The sequence below is a fragment of the Stenella coeruleoalba genome (genome assembly GCF_951394435.1).
Source record: "Stenella coeruleoalba genome assembly, chromosome: 12".
NCBI lineage: Eukaryota > Metazoa > Chordata > Mammalia > Artiodactyla > Delphinidae > Stenella > Stenella coeruleoalba.
The window spans coordinates 62922038-62937036 of record NC_137158.1 but is presented as its reverse complement, the minus strand read 5'-3'; positions in this window follow the sequence as shown (position 1 = coordinate 62937036).

Sequence of the window (14999 nt, the reverse complement as noted above, 5' to 3'; positions counted from 1 at the left end):
AGTAGTGAAATATAGTTTGAGTGTCTTTGAATAAGGAAGGAATAAAGAAAAGAAGAATATTCTTTGCTTCTAAGACTCTGTTAAGGGAGCATTGCTTTACCTTGAAAAGTCCAGAAATGATTTATGAGGTAACCCTGGCCTAACATCTAATGAATCCACATTTATACCCAGGAGACAAAAGGGAATACAGACCAAGGGCTCAGAGGTCAGTTATAAAAACTTCTGATATCAGGGATTGGCAAAAAGAACTACATAGTAGAGCCACAAGAAAATCATTTCAAGAATGCTAAGTTTCGATAGAAATATTCCCATTAATGAAAATTGGCAGGATCAGAAGTAGTGAGTAATCAGTAAAACTATGCCCTACACCTGCAGCCCATCCTTTAGGGAGTTGGCATGAGGTGGTAATCAAAAGCTAGGTGCTCTTTTCCCAACCAAAGGTCACCGAATGAGGACACACACCCTGAAAGGCTTAAAGATGTTATACAAAGCACTTGTACAAAAAACAGAAACCATATGAGGATACTTGATAAATATTTGTTGAATGAGCTCAAGAATAGCACACTTGTGTTCTGAATAAAGGAGTTGTAATTCGTGTGATTGTTGTTCTAATTTTTGGGGTGACAACAGTAACATTCCTTGGACTCGAGAATGCTATATCTTAGCATTTTGATTTGGTGAGTGCTGAAAGGGGGGTTTAGGAAGGGTATTATGTTTGTAAACGAAGTATTAAAAATCAGCAAAAAATGTCTGGGACATCATGCTAAGATGCTGGGGGTAAAAAGCCATGTTCTTATTGATAAGAATACTGAAATATCAAGAATGGAACCAAGAATATTGATCTTTTGAGAAGCAGTCACTTATGGATAATAAACAAAGGCACCCACTCAAATGAGAGAGAGCAGCACAGTTATAATTTAGCTCAGCATCTAGCCTGGCAGAGTGGTGCCTTTAGAGGCCACTTAAACCCTGTAACGCTTTCCCTGGGCCATGCATGAAGGAAGAGCATTGGTACATTCCCTTTGTTCACAGACTCAGCTTCCTAAATCACCCAACTCTTTTATTACCTTTCCCCTCATTTATTTTTTTCATCCCCTGGCTTCAGGCCTGATTTTTCCCCCCATCACAATTAAGTTTTTATCCTTACCCTTAGAGCACAATCTACCTCTTCTGCTCATGACACCAGTCACCCATGACAATAGTTTTACTTCTTCATTTTTCCAGTGAATTAATGAACTTCTTTGGTAATGTCTCTCTTTATTTCACCAGCTGCAGTATCCTTTAATACTTGGCATCTGGTCCACCTTCATAAGTAGGGTCAAGGTCTGATCAGAACAGACCACATCGAATAGTCTGTTATCCGTGGTTCACCCTCAGCTCTCATTCTGCATCTTTTCTTATATGTTTTCAGTTGTGTTTCTCTTGACTCCACCACTAGATCATTTCTTACATGGGGGGAGGTCTTCTTTTACTTTGTTAACTCTCTCAGAAAGTAGAAATCTTATTTACCAAATACTTCCCAAATTTTTATGATTGAGTGACTCTTAGGAAACAAGAAATATATATTGAATGCCAAGCATAAACCCAGATTGAAACTAGTTGCATAGACTTTGGCTAACATGTTCTCTAAACTAGCAGAGAGAAATCATTCATTATGAAACAACATTCCCCTTCATCAATGGCCAACACATTTGTACATTTCTTACCTGGGTAAAATCAGACAAGCAGCTAACTTTAGGCCAATAGATGTATCTTCCTTTTACATTTCGGATGACATGCTTTACACCTATATTTATTATATAGAACAAAGCCACTGTAACTTAGTTGAATAAAACTATTGAACCTTGCTCATAAAATAAAATAATGTCTGCAGTTATAAAGAGATACCTTTTCTCGATAGAGCTAATCATTTTTACACACATATTAAAAATTTTAAAACTTCAGGGTCAAAAAATTATATTTTCACCCTTAAAACACAAAATGCTATACATACGGTTTTTCCCTATTAGTCAAAACATGAGTCATACAATCTCATTTAACTTCAGCTTTTTTTTTTTTTTTTTTTGCGGTACGCGGGCCTCTCACTGTTGTGGCCTCTCCCGTTGTGGAGCACAGGCTCCAGACGCGCAGGCTCAGCGGCCATGGCTCACGGGCCCAGCCGCTCTGCGGCATGTGGGATCTTCCCGGACCGGGGCACGAACCCGTGTCCCCTGCATCTGCAGGCGGACTCTCAACCACTGTGCCACCAGGGAAGCCCATCAGCTTATTTTTAAACTAAAGCTAATATTAAACTTACTTTGTGCAAGAGCCAAGCTTTATACAGCTATAACGGCTCTCAATATGTGAATGAATGAAGACAGATTGATAAGGCATACTGCTCACTCATCAAAACTGAGTAAGTTTACCTACTGTGTAATTTTATCCATAATTATAAAATAATTAGAAGGCATATTTAGGATGAAAAGAACCCACTCTAAGATTGTCTTTGAAGTCACTTGTTTTTCTTGTTAATATTTAGTTTTAGTTTGTTATTATAGTTAGATTGGAAGCTTTTGGACATTTGAAAATATTCTTATGGCTTTTGAAGTATTTGCCCTGAAACGTCTGCCTACCGTAATGTAAACAAATTTTCATGGTGGAAGTTACCACTCTTCACTTCTTCTACTTGGTCTTGCTCTGCCAGCATCTTCCATTCTTCATCCTAGAGAAAACCATAGATATTGAAGGAATCAAAATAACAAAAATTCCCAATCTTTTAAGCATTTACTATATACAGACTTGCAATATCTTAGTGAAAACACCACACAGCAGCTCTATACCTGGTTTTCACCGTTGTACGTATAAATGAACTGCAACTCAGAGAAGTTAGCCACTTTATCCAAAATCTCACAGTAAATGATGCAGCAAGTTAGGCTCATATCTGACTCCAAACTGTAAGTATCAATAATAATAACGACAACAAAACCAGCTAATAAATTACTGAGTAACTACCTGCCAGCTACTTTACTAATAAGCATGTCCCAAGATTATATCAAATCCTCACAACAGCAGTATTAGGTAGATTCATTTTAAATCTCAATTTTGTGGATTTGGTATAGAGAAGTTAAATAGCTTGTCTAAGTCTACAGTGCTGATGAGGGGCAGCACAGAGACTTGAATCGAGCTGGTCTGAATCCAGTGCCTACTACTTACTTAATACTCGGTTAGGGACAACCTATTTTAAGAATGTATCTTAAACTATCCAGTCACTGATATTACTCTTATTGATACAATTCATTATGTGTAATATATTGCCAAGAAATTAATGTATTTGTGTCTGTGTTTATTTGCACTTTTATCCCCTACCGTGCATCAGGAACGCTAGGTTTTGTGGATACAGAAGCAAAAGATACCCTCTCTGATCAAGAAGCTCTCGGTGGAGCTGGAAAAGATACAGGCTAATAAATGCTGTTGGAGTAGGTGAGAGAATAGCTCTTTTCCTGCAGCAGCACCGAAATGCTTTACAGGAGAGATGACGTTTAAGTACTGTAATAGGTAGAGAATGAGGTAAAACGGCCCCGCCATCCACATTTGGTGTGGAGGATGCTAAGCAGTAGAAACACATGTAAGAAGATAACCTGGACTGTAAGAGAAATAGCAGTTGTCTCATTACTCAAGTGGAAAGTATGTATGACACTGACCCAAGAAATGGGCACGTAAGCAGCATCTGACCTCAAAAGTTCTTCATCATTTTAAATTAATTAATTATTTATTTCATACAATTAATAAATATTTATTCAATGTCTTCTATATATCAGGAATGACACCCATTACTTAGGAGGCAAGAAAGACATAGTTCTGACTCCCTAACCAGGTACTGTACTATTTGTTACTCTGAGGAGTTTGAAGTTGGGAGGCAGTGAAAGAATTTAAGCAAGATGATATGATTGATTTCACACGTGGAAATAATTATTCCTGAGTAGTGGTCTGTGTTGGAAAATCTGACAAATATTTTTAAAATTAATTATATATGTCATGATTTCTATCATTTTTATTCTTTCCTTTCTCGTACTTAATTTCAGTATAATTTATCTTTGTCTAACTTTTTAAGGTGGAAGTATAGAGCACTGATTTTAAACCTTTCTCCTTGGCTAACATAAGCATGTAAAGCTATAAATTTCCATCTAAGCACTGCTTTAGCTACATCTCACAAATTTATAATGTTTTTTCATTATCATTCAGGAGAAAATTACCATCATAATTTCTTTTATGACCCATGGGTTATTTAGAAGTGTGTTGCCTAATTTCCAAATATTGGATAATTTCTAGTTATATTTCTATTATTGATTTTTACTTTAATATAGGTGTGGTCAGAAAAACCACTCTGTATGACTTCAATCTTTGATATTGAGGTTTATATTATGACCCAGCATATGTTTATCTTGATGAATTTTCCATACGTGCTTGAAAGAATGTTCTGCTTTTGTTGATTAGATCAAGTTGGCTGACAGTGTTTTTCAAATCTGCTATATTCTTACAGATTATTTTGTCTACCACTACTACTAAGAAACTGTATCACTCAGGTTCTCCAGAGAAACAGAGCCACTAGGAGATATATATAAATAACTCGTGTATATATATATATACAGGAGTTATTTTAAGGATTTGGCTGATGCAATTGTAGGGGCTGGCAAGTGTGAATTTTAGGGCAAGCCAGCAGGTTGGAAACTCAGGAAGGAGTTAATGCTGCAGTCTTGAGGCAGAATTTATTGTTCTCTGGAAAACTCAAGTTTTTTAAAAGCCTTCAGCCATTGGATGAGGGCCCACCCACATTATCAAGAGTAATCTCCTTTATTTAAAGACAATGAATTGTAGATGTTAACTACACCTACCAAATACTTTCACAGCAACACCTAAATTAGTGTTTGATTAGATAACTGAATACTGCAGCTTGACTGAGTTGACACAAAACTAAACATTATATCAACTGTGAATGAAAATTTGTTTTTTTCTCTCTTCGTCCTATCAATTTTTGCTTCATTCACTTTGAAGCTCTGTTATTAGGTAAACGCATGCTTACGATTGATGACTGCTATGTCTTCTTGATTAACTAATCCATATATCATTATGAAATACCTTTCTTTGTCTCTGGTAATACTCATCTTGAAGTCTCCTTTGTCTTATTTTTGTATAACCACATCAGCTTTGAAAAGCTTAGGTTTTTTTTCATGGTATACTTTTTTCCACCTGTTGCTTTCAATGTCTGTGTCTTTTTATTTAAATGTGTTTTTTCTAAAAGAATATATAGATGGAAATTTTTATACAGCCTGAACATCTCTGCCTTTTAGTTGGAGTGTTTAGCAGGAATCTGTTTATATTTAATGTAATTACTAATATGGTTGCGTTTTAATCTCCCATCTTGTTGTCTTATACCATTTGACCTTTATTCCATTTCTCTTCTTGCCTTATTTTTGAATAAAGTAGTTTTTAGTATTTACTCTATTCCTATCTGTTGACTCTATTGATATGCTTTTTTGTTTTTTACAAATTGCTCAGTCTAGAAATAATAACATATGTCTTCAAAGTTTACCCTCAAATAATACTATGGTACTTGGCAAACAATATGAGAACCTTATAACTTCAAGTTTATAATTGTAAAAATGTTCCCCTTTTCTGACCTTTGTGCTCTATTTTATTCTACACATGTAATAGACCCAACAGATTGTTATTACTTTTTTCATATAGTCAATATATTTTTGAAGAAATTAAAATACTGTTTTAGTATTTTAATTTTTTATTAAAAGATTGTTTTAGTATTCTTATTTTTAATACATACATTAACCAAATATTTACCCTTTCTGGTTCTCTTCATTACTTTCTGTAAGTCTAGAGTTCCATCTGGTATTATTTTTCTTCAGTCTGAAAACCTCTCAGAATTTTGTGTAGTGCAAGTTTACTGAAGAGATGCTCTCACCTTTTGTCTATTGGAAATGCTTTTGGCTTCTTTTTTTTTTTTTCAATTTTTAGGATATTTTTGTTGAACATAGAATTCTAGATTGGTTTTTTTCTTTCAGTACTTTAAAGATAGTATTTTATAATTTTCTGGCCTGTAAAGTTGGCCGTCATTCATTGTTTCCATATGTAATGTGTCTTTTTCTCTGCTTACTTTAAAAATTGTTCTTTATTCTTGGTTTTCTGCCATTTAAGTGTGATATACCAATAAGTGGTTTCCTTTATATTTGTCCTACCTTGGGTATGTATGAGTAAGAGGAAGAATTTTTCTAGGAAATGTATTGCACAAATCCAAATACATTAAATAGAACATAGCGAGGAAGATTTTCTGTCCCAGACATTCTACAAATCCAGGTTTATTTTACTAGAGGGTAAGACTCCTATGCTCAATAGGTCTCTGAGAGTCCCAGGTTATAACACTCTTAAATCATGCTGGCCAGAAACTTCTGGAAAACAAAATGCCGTTTTGGAAAAGATAAGACAAACTTTTAAAATATGTTAATCTCTTATATTACCATTAGGAAAACGTGAGGTCAGACAAGTAATTCAAATCAATAATTTGCATATCTGACATTCTTTGGGGGATTTTGCTTTGGTTGTCATATGTTCATTCCTTGGAGCTGGTGAGAACAAAGCATTACACTTTCTATAACCATAGTAGGTTGTTCTAGTCAAAATATCCTTCAACTGATGCAGTCATGTTCAGGCAACCAGCAGGGAGTTAGTTAGCCATCAGCAGTGGACAGCCACAGTAGTGCATCAGCCTGGTGTGGTGTGTTGAAAGAAAGAGAAGACTAAATAGGGATAAAAATTTTGAAGACCTTAAAAGCACATTCTTTCCTACTTCTGATTTTGGATTCCTCTCTGATAAATACCTATCCTGCTTTTCAAAAATATGGTGGGGGAAAAAAGCCCTCATAATTCACATCAGGAGATTAATTTTTAATCTTCATACTTAAGCAATAATTGATCACATCTTGACAACTTTTCTTTTGCGATAACTAGTCAACCTAAGTGATTTCAAGCTGAAATAACAATATTCGTTAATTTGTCCAGAACTACTAATTAATTTTTTCTTAAGTCTTGACATAAATCCAGTCTGCAAGAACTAAAGCCAAAGTGAACATCCTTTGAACCCTGGATGAACAGTTCGTTTACATCTGGATGTTCTGATTGAATTTGAATAGTGTGTTCTTGTATCCCAGGAGAAAAGAGCTAAGTTCATGTCTATGCTGGTTTGTATCCAAACAGAAAAGAAAATAAATATTAATTTTGGCATATAAATTTATTAAAATTATACATTTGGGTATTTTTCTTTATAGGAAATACTGATTTCAAAATGTCATTTTCTAGATAGTAGTAAGAGAAATAAAACTGTAAAAATGATCTTTCTATTTTCCTTGAACTTTTCAAAATTATGCCCTGCAATAATTAATGGGTATACTGAAATACTGAACAGCTGCAATGCTAATCTCAAATCAATATTTATATTTGCTCTTACAAATAAATGAAATGATTTTTCATGCCAATAAATTGAAGCCACAGATAATTATTTTTATAACTTAAAATTTCATGTTGTTTTTTAATTTGCTGCATATCGAAATGTATTTTATCACATAAAACTTGTAACGCACATGAGATTGTAAGGTAGACATCACTTTTAAAAAAGTTTCAAATGTTAAGCAACTTGCTTACTATAAAAAGTCTAATTAATTTACAAAACCAAAATAAAAATTCAGGTTTCTTTTAAGTAATGGTTATGGTAGTTCTATTCCTAAAGATGAGAGCTGTAGCAAAGTAGTGAACTGAAATATTCATTCATTTACTCATTTATCCCACCAATTGTTTTTAGCATGTTTTAATGTTGGAGATAAGGTGGTAAACACATCCAATACATTCTCTGCCTTCCAGGAGAATTCAGAGTTGCCTCGGTGATAGAGAATAACCAACGAATCGTGCAATTGTTGTGAGTGAAATCAGGCAGAAGTACACAGTCCTAAGGAACTTAGGATAACTTTTAGTGATATTTGTCCAACTTAGTGATATTTAGGAAGTAGAATCAACAAGAATTGGAGATTGGCTAAATATGGAGGTCAAGGAGATTGAGAAAAGAAAGATGCTCAGGTTGTTGATGTATGCAGTTAGCGGATAGTGGTGTATTTCCCACAACAGTAGGAGCGGCTCACAGTTTGCTTTTTTGAGTGGTGGGGGAAAGAGAAGAGACATAATTGGGAATTTGGGTTTTGGCACATTGAGTCTGATGTACCTATGAAATGTTCAAGTGCAGACAGTGAGTAAGCAATTTATACACCCAGAAGTAAGAAGAGGCATGAGAAGTGAAGCCTGTGAGCAGGTGAGATTGTCTCAGCAGGGTTTCTCAATAGATCTGCAGAATCCTAGGGTCTGTGAGACATCCTATGTGAAAGAATGACTGTAAAAATACTAAGTCAGTTTTTGAGCTTCATGTGTTGCATGATGTGATGGGCTGTGACTGAGCATTCCTATTAGCAATTTTGTTAGCAAATTTTTGGCCCCATACAGCAGTCGGCAGTGGGACAGTGTTCATCGGGATGCGTCCATGCTCCGATTTTGATGCCAAGTTGGGGAGGCTTTTGAAGTCTGATAGGTGCTGTTGTTACACAAAGTAGAGGAAGGTAGGAGAATGATGTCAACCTCTCCTTCTCAAATTATCTTCTGCAACTCCCTTTATGCACAGCCAACGAACTTAAAGCAAATAAGCTTTACTGATGTAACAGAAAATCAGAGGGAAATTCTCATTCTAAAGAGCACAGTTCTACACACCAACAGTAATGTGTGCCTCCTGCTTGCTCTCATACTAAAGGCTGCAAAGTGTGGGTTACGTTGGTTAAAAGTAAATTGTATTGTGAGGTTTCCCATTTCTCGAGATTTTCTCACTTAGTAGTTATCGTGCCTTTCTGTTTCATATTTTATTTGCATTTGTGTTTCACAAATATGCCTGATGGTTAGGAAGGGTGATTTCTGAAGATGAGGTATGAGACGGAAAAAGAGGCTTCTAGGCTTAGGCCTATGGACAGTTTTGATAAAGTTAATGATGAGGAGTTACAATCTTCTGGGTCAATTCACCGCACGAGTGCAGCAAGGGACCCAAAGGAAGATCACCTTCACAACAAAAGCCACTTAATGAGTTTTATACATCCCAGCTGTCCTATCCATTGTATACAATCTGTGGCAAACAACTAAAAAGGCAGCAAAAACTCTAGCAAAATTGAAAATACAGGCACAAATCACAGCCATTTGACAAGGAAAGATGCAGTTTGAATCTGAAACAGGATAAAGAGTTTGGTTGAAAAAAAGTCACATCCAGTGAAAAGGCTCTGGAAGCAAATTATTTAGGAGTTATGAGGAGCATAATTTATAACCTAAAAAAGGAAAAGTTGCATAGTTGGTGGGAACTTAATATCAATAGCAGGTAAAGGTATAGTTAGTAAAATACGAGGATGGGATTCCATACAAGAAATTGACCAAGTTTCACTCTCATCTAGTAGGATATGTTGACACGCTGATGATACGCTACTCGATGTTAAAGAGGTTTTGTATAACTGGAAAGCTGGTAACAAGAGGCTCTCCATCCATCTATTATCTTGATGAAGAAACAAATCTCACCAGCAAATGTCACGTCGTAGAATTTGTAAGATTTGTAAATGATAGTGAAATTCCAGAAATTTTTTTCTCCTACAAAATGCTGCCCAAAACAAGGACAAGATATAGTTGATGTTTATGTTCATAACTGAAAACAGAAGTTCTATTTCACAAGAATTGCACTGGCATCTGTATTGGTGGTGCTCCCCAGAAAATTCACATTCACACTGACATCACAGTACCCTGATTTCTTTCCAGAGAGCTACTAATGTCAAAAACTCTTGAATAAAATGAAAAAAATTTCTGGGTGATACTACAAAAATGGTTATTCAACAAAGACAGGTTCACTTAAGTTAGTTTTAAGACAATCTGAAAACCTGGAAAGGGAGAATCAACACCTACATACAGAAATCCAGGCGGTTAACAGAGGAACAGTTCTCAGCAGGGTGTCTTAGCTGAAAGGGAATTATTGGAGCACTTTCCAGATATTGATACAAGGCCAGATTTTGCTGACTGTTTTGAAGACAAAGAACGGCTGCAGAAACTAGCCTACTTAGCAGACATTTTTCATCACGTTATCCATTTGAACAAATCTTTGTAAGACCCAGGATTTTTTTTTATTGCAAGTGAAAAGATTCCTGAATTTAAAAGAAACCAAGTCTCTAGAAAAAATGTATATTGCAAAAGGAAATTTTGAAATAATTTAACTGCTACTCGGGTTTGAGGCAGAGGGTGATACGAACAAGTCTCAAGACATATTGAAAACCATCTAGAGAACTTTGGAATATCACTGCAAGTGTTTTCCCTTTTAATCCAAGCAGATGGCTGTATTAGGGACCCTTTCTTTAGATTTCCTTCTCAGTATGAGAATTTGAGTTTGAGAAAGAGGAATAACTTGAGCTGAAATTTGCTTATATACTCAGGATGATATTAATGCTCTGCCTCTAGATGAGTCCTGGATTTCCATGGCCGCGGAGTATCCTGCCACTTAGAGAGAAGCAATGAACATTTTGCCGTGGTTTCAACTTCTTTCATTTATGAGTGTTTATTTAACCAGCATCAAAAACAAAGACAGCAGTTGCCTAATTACAGTTAATAATGAAATACATGTATGCTTGTCTCAAAAATTTGACCCAGAATTGTGTATTTTTGAGGCAGAAAACAAGCACGATTTCACATTACATATGTAAATTTCATTCTTTCTTTTCTGTTTAAATAATTTTTTAATCCAAATACAGGCTTTTAAAGAGATCAAGAAACCAACACATCGCATAATAATATTGTAACTGCTAGGCTTATATTTGAACCTAATCATGTCACTCAGAAAGAAAATATTTTGTCAAAGTCTTATATAAAATATTTTGGGTTTCATATATATATCCTAAGCTACATTTTATTTATATTGCTTTGGCTTATGATTTTAGGAAGTTTACTATTCAGCACTGACAATAAATCTTCGTGTTGTAAATAACAATTAAAATCAATTTAAAAATTTCATTTGAATTAAATTGATCAAGTCTACCTTTAAAAAAGTAAGTTTCGGGCTTCCTTGGTGGCGCAGTGGTTGAGAATCCGCCTGCCGATGCAGCGGTGCGGTTTGTGCCCCGGTCCGGGAGGATCCCACATGCCGCGGAGTGGCTGGGCCCGTGAGCCATGGCCGCTGGGCCTGCGCGTCCGAAGCCTGTGCTCCGCAACGGGAGAGGCCGCAACAGTGAGAGGCCCGTGTACGGCAAAAAAGTAAGTTTCGTTTTGAGTTAAATCAGTTATTTCATAGACATTTATTCTGTTTCCCTTATGAGTTTTAAAAATTTATGAAAGTAAAATAAAGCAATTAATATTGTAAAGGTAAACTAAGCTTAATTACACTTTCTTTTTTCAATAAAGGTAAACTGAAAAATTTAAAAATAACTGCAATAAAGATAAACTGAAAAATCATTTCTGGCCATAAATAGGGAAAAAACACTCTTGCCATATGCTATACATCATATAGCACATCTAATTCAAATCTTGTATAGTAGAAATTTGTGAAAAATCTTTTAGGTCTTATTGGATGAGGTTTAAAAAAATCAGGCTGGAAACAAAAAAAATACAAAAAGAAAAAACTAAAGTTTCCTCTATGACCCTTCAAGTTGATATCGTCAGTGAGAAGGGCAACTGCACAAAATGAATAGGCTGATAATAAGTTGGCCAAAATAAACATATCCATAGAAAACTATCATTCTCTCCTCAAAGAGAATTAACATTATTATTGGTTTATTATATCTACAACTTACTGATCATGCTAATTTACCAGGACATGTAGGAATAATAATTTTTATGTTGGGATTCCCTCAGACCAGAAAACTATTGAATAAGGTTGGTATTGGGAAAAGAGAAGAGGTCTAGAATTGAAGCTTGAAGTTCAGTGTTTACAGATCAGATGGATGAGGATTCATGGTTAAAGGAAAATGAGGAGCAAGTAGAAAGTTAGCTGAAAATCTGAGGCTCTAGTGTCATGGGAACCAAGGCACTAGAGGTTTCCACCAGGATGGAATGATTAGTATACTTCGGTAGGAGGTCAAGTGATATGAAATGTTAATAATGTGTGCTGAACTTAGCATTGATCAGAGAAGTGATTAACAACTTTACCCTTTCAAACCCTCTTGCACTGTTGGTGGGAATGTAAATTGATACAGCCACTATGGAGAACAGTATGGAGGTTCCTTAAAAAACTAAAAGTAGAACTACCATATGACCCAGCAATCCCACTCCTGGGCATATACCTTGAGAAAACCATAATTCAAAAAGAGTCATGTGCCACAATGTACATTGCAGCACTATTTACAATAGCCAGGACATGGAAGCAACCTGAGTGTCCATCGACAGATGAATGGATAAAGAAGATGTGGCACATATATACAATGGAATATTACTCAGCCATAAAAAGAAACGAAATTGAGTTATTTGTAGTGTGGTGGATGGACCTAGAGTCTGTCATACAGAGTGAAGTAAGTCAGAAAGAGAAAAAGAAATACCGTAGGCTAACACATATATATGTAATCTAAAAAAAAAAATGGTTCTGAAGAACCTAGGGGCAGGACAGGAATAAAGATGTAGAGAATGGACTTGAGGACACGGGGAGGGGGAAGGGTAAGCTGGGACGAAATGAGAGAGTAGCATTGATATATATACTACCAAATGTAAAATAGATACCTAGTGGGAAGCAGCCGCATAGCACAGGGAGATCAGCTCGGTGCTTTGTGACCACCTAGAGGGGTGGGATGAGAGGGTGGGAGGAAGACGTGAGAGGGAGGGGATATGGGGCTATATGTATACGTATAGCTGATTCACTTTGTTATACAGCAGAAACTAATACAACATTGTAAAGCAATTATACTCCAATAAAGATGTTAAAAAAAAACCTTTACCCTTTCAGAGGAAGGTTAATTAACAAATGTGAGCTAAGGAAATGGAACCATTGAGTAAAGACAACTGTTTTCTTTCTATGCTATTTGTTGTGTGCAGGTAAAGGTAAAGAAAGCTGGGGTCGTAACTGGAGGGAATGAAGAGACTTTTTAAAACCAAAAGACTTGTACAAGTTTAAGTGCTGACAGGAAGGATCCATTAGAAAAAGAGAAAGTGAAGAGATAGAAGAGAAAAAGGACTATAGAGGATAAGAAGAGGATGGAATTCTGAGCACGGTAGGAAAACTGGCCCTGTGGCAAGGAGGGTCACCTCCTCCACTGCAGTGGGAGAAGGAGGGAACAGTGGGTACAGAGGAAGATAGGCTTGTAATGGGGAAGGAGGGTTAGGGTTAGCAGACTGGAACCCCATCTTTTTAACTTTTAATTTGTGCTCTCTCCATTACATAACAACGCCTAAGTGTAAATTAAAAATGAAACTTTCAGGTTTGAAATAACTGCATTTTACAACATTCATATCCCTCGCCTTCCTTTCCCTCCTTACCCCCTCCCACTATCCTTCTCTGCTCCCCCTGTCCCCAAGGCACAAAGCACTCTGAAGTCTCTTAAGGTTGTTAAATAAGGTCAACAAGTCAAAGCCCTTTGTGGATTTCTGTAGTGATGGACATATTTGCCAGGAATCATAACCACAATCAGGCTTTGAATAAGAACAGAATCTATATGCCACTGCTCTTATCAGCCCTTCAATTAAAAAGGGGGGGGTAAAAATGCTCTGAATTGAAGCACGTACATGTAGCTCCCCATTCTAGCACCATTCTAATTTCCTGAACCATGTCAGTGTGTATTATGAAAGCTCTGGCATTTAGAAGGTATCTGGTAAGGGAAATTATTTGTCCTTTTGAAAGAGGGTAAGTAGGGATATGGAAAGTTAAAGATTAATTACTTCTTCCAAGCAGGACAAAACCTGGGCTACTATTCAACTCCTCACTTTAATTCTGATTCTAAATTAGCTTTCAAGATTTCAACAAAGTGGATAAATAAGTGATTTTTTATGGTACAGCACAGGGATTAAGAAATCATTTGTTACTCTCGGATGCTTAACATAGAAAACAAGTTCCTCTAAATGAGACTGGGTACCAGAGAAACAGTGTCATTACACAGAAATACTTTTGACCTATAGAATTTTACATTTTCATGGCCACAAAATTTCTAATCAGATGTAAATAAAATTTTTAAAGGCATTCATTTTTTTATACATCTAAAACCTTATATTCTATTGAAAGCTCTTTAAAGCAGAACTTGTTTTTTAATAAACTGAACCATATTAAATTTTTTATTTTTTAGGCAATAAAAGCTGAAGTATCAACAGTTGCATAGGATTCAACCTAATATCACAAGCACTTGGCACATGATAGTCACATGATAAATTCGTAAATAAATGGATGAGTCTGAGAATTCAGGCATGTATTCTACTCCATGTGGGAAATGCTTTATAGAAAAGGACATCATCAGCAAGTCAACATCAAATATTCAACAAAACAGTGTATTATTGCAAATTAACTACTATGCAAACACAAAAACTTACAATAATCCAAAGAGCTCTTGACAGTTTCTGATAGTGTCAATGAAAATCAGCTGGGGAGAGTCCAGAGTAATCACTTGGTTGACACTCTAGAAATGCCATTATTGTAGAGGTCAATGAAACATTAGCCAAAGGGAGAAAAATCCATGCTTAAGGATTTACCTTCAATTACTGAAAGTAACTTTGTTTTTTCCCCCAATTTCATTTTCAAATGAAAGGAAAATAAAACAGCAGAAGTCTATGAACCCTAAAATAAACAAAATTTAACTTTCCAGAAGGAAATGTTTAATTTAAATTTGAAATATTATTATACATCTAATAACAGCCTTTAATTTAAACATACTTAATAGGAATTGCAGTTTTCAAGCAATTTGAGAACTTAAGCTTTAGGACTAGCTCCCAAT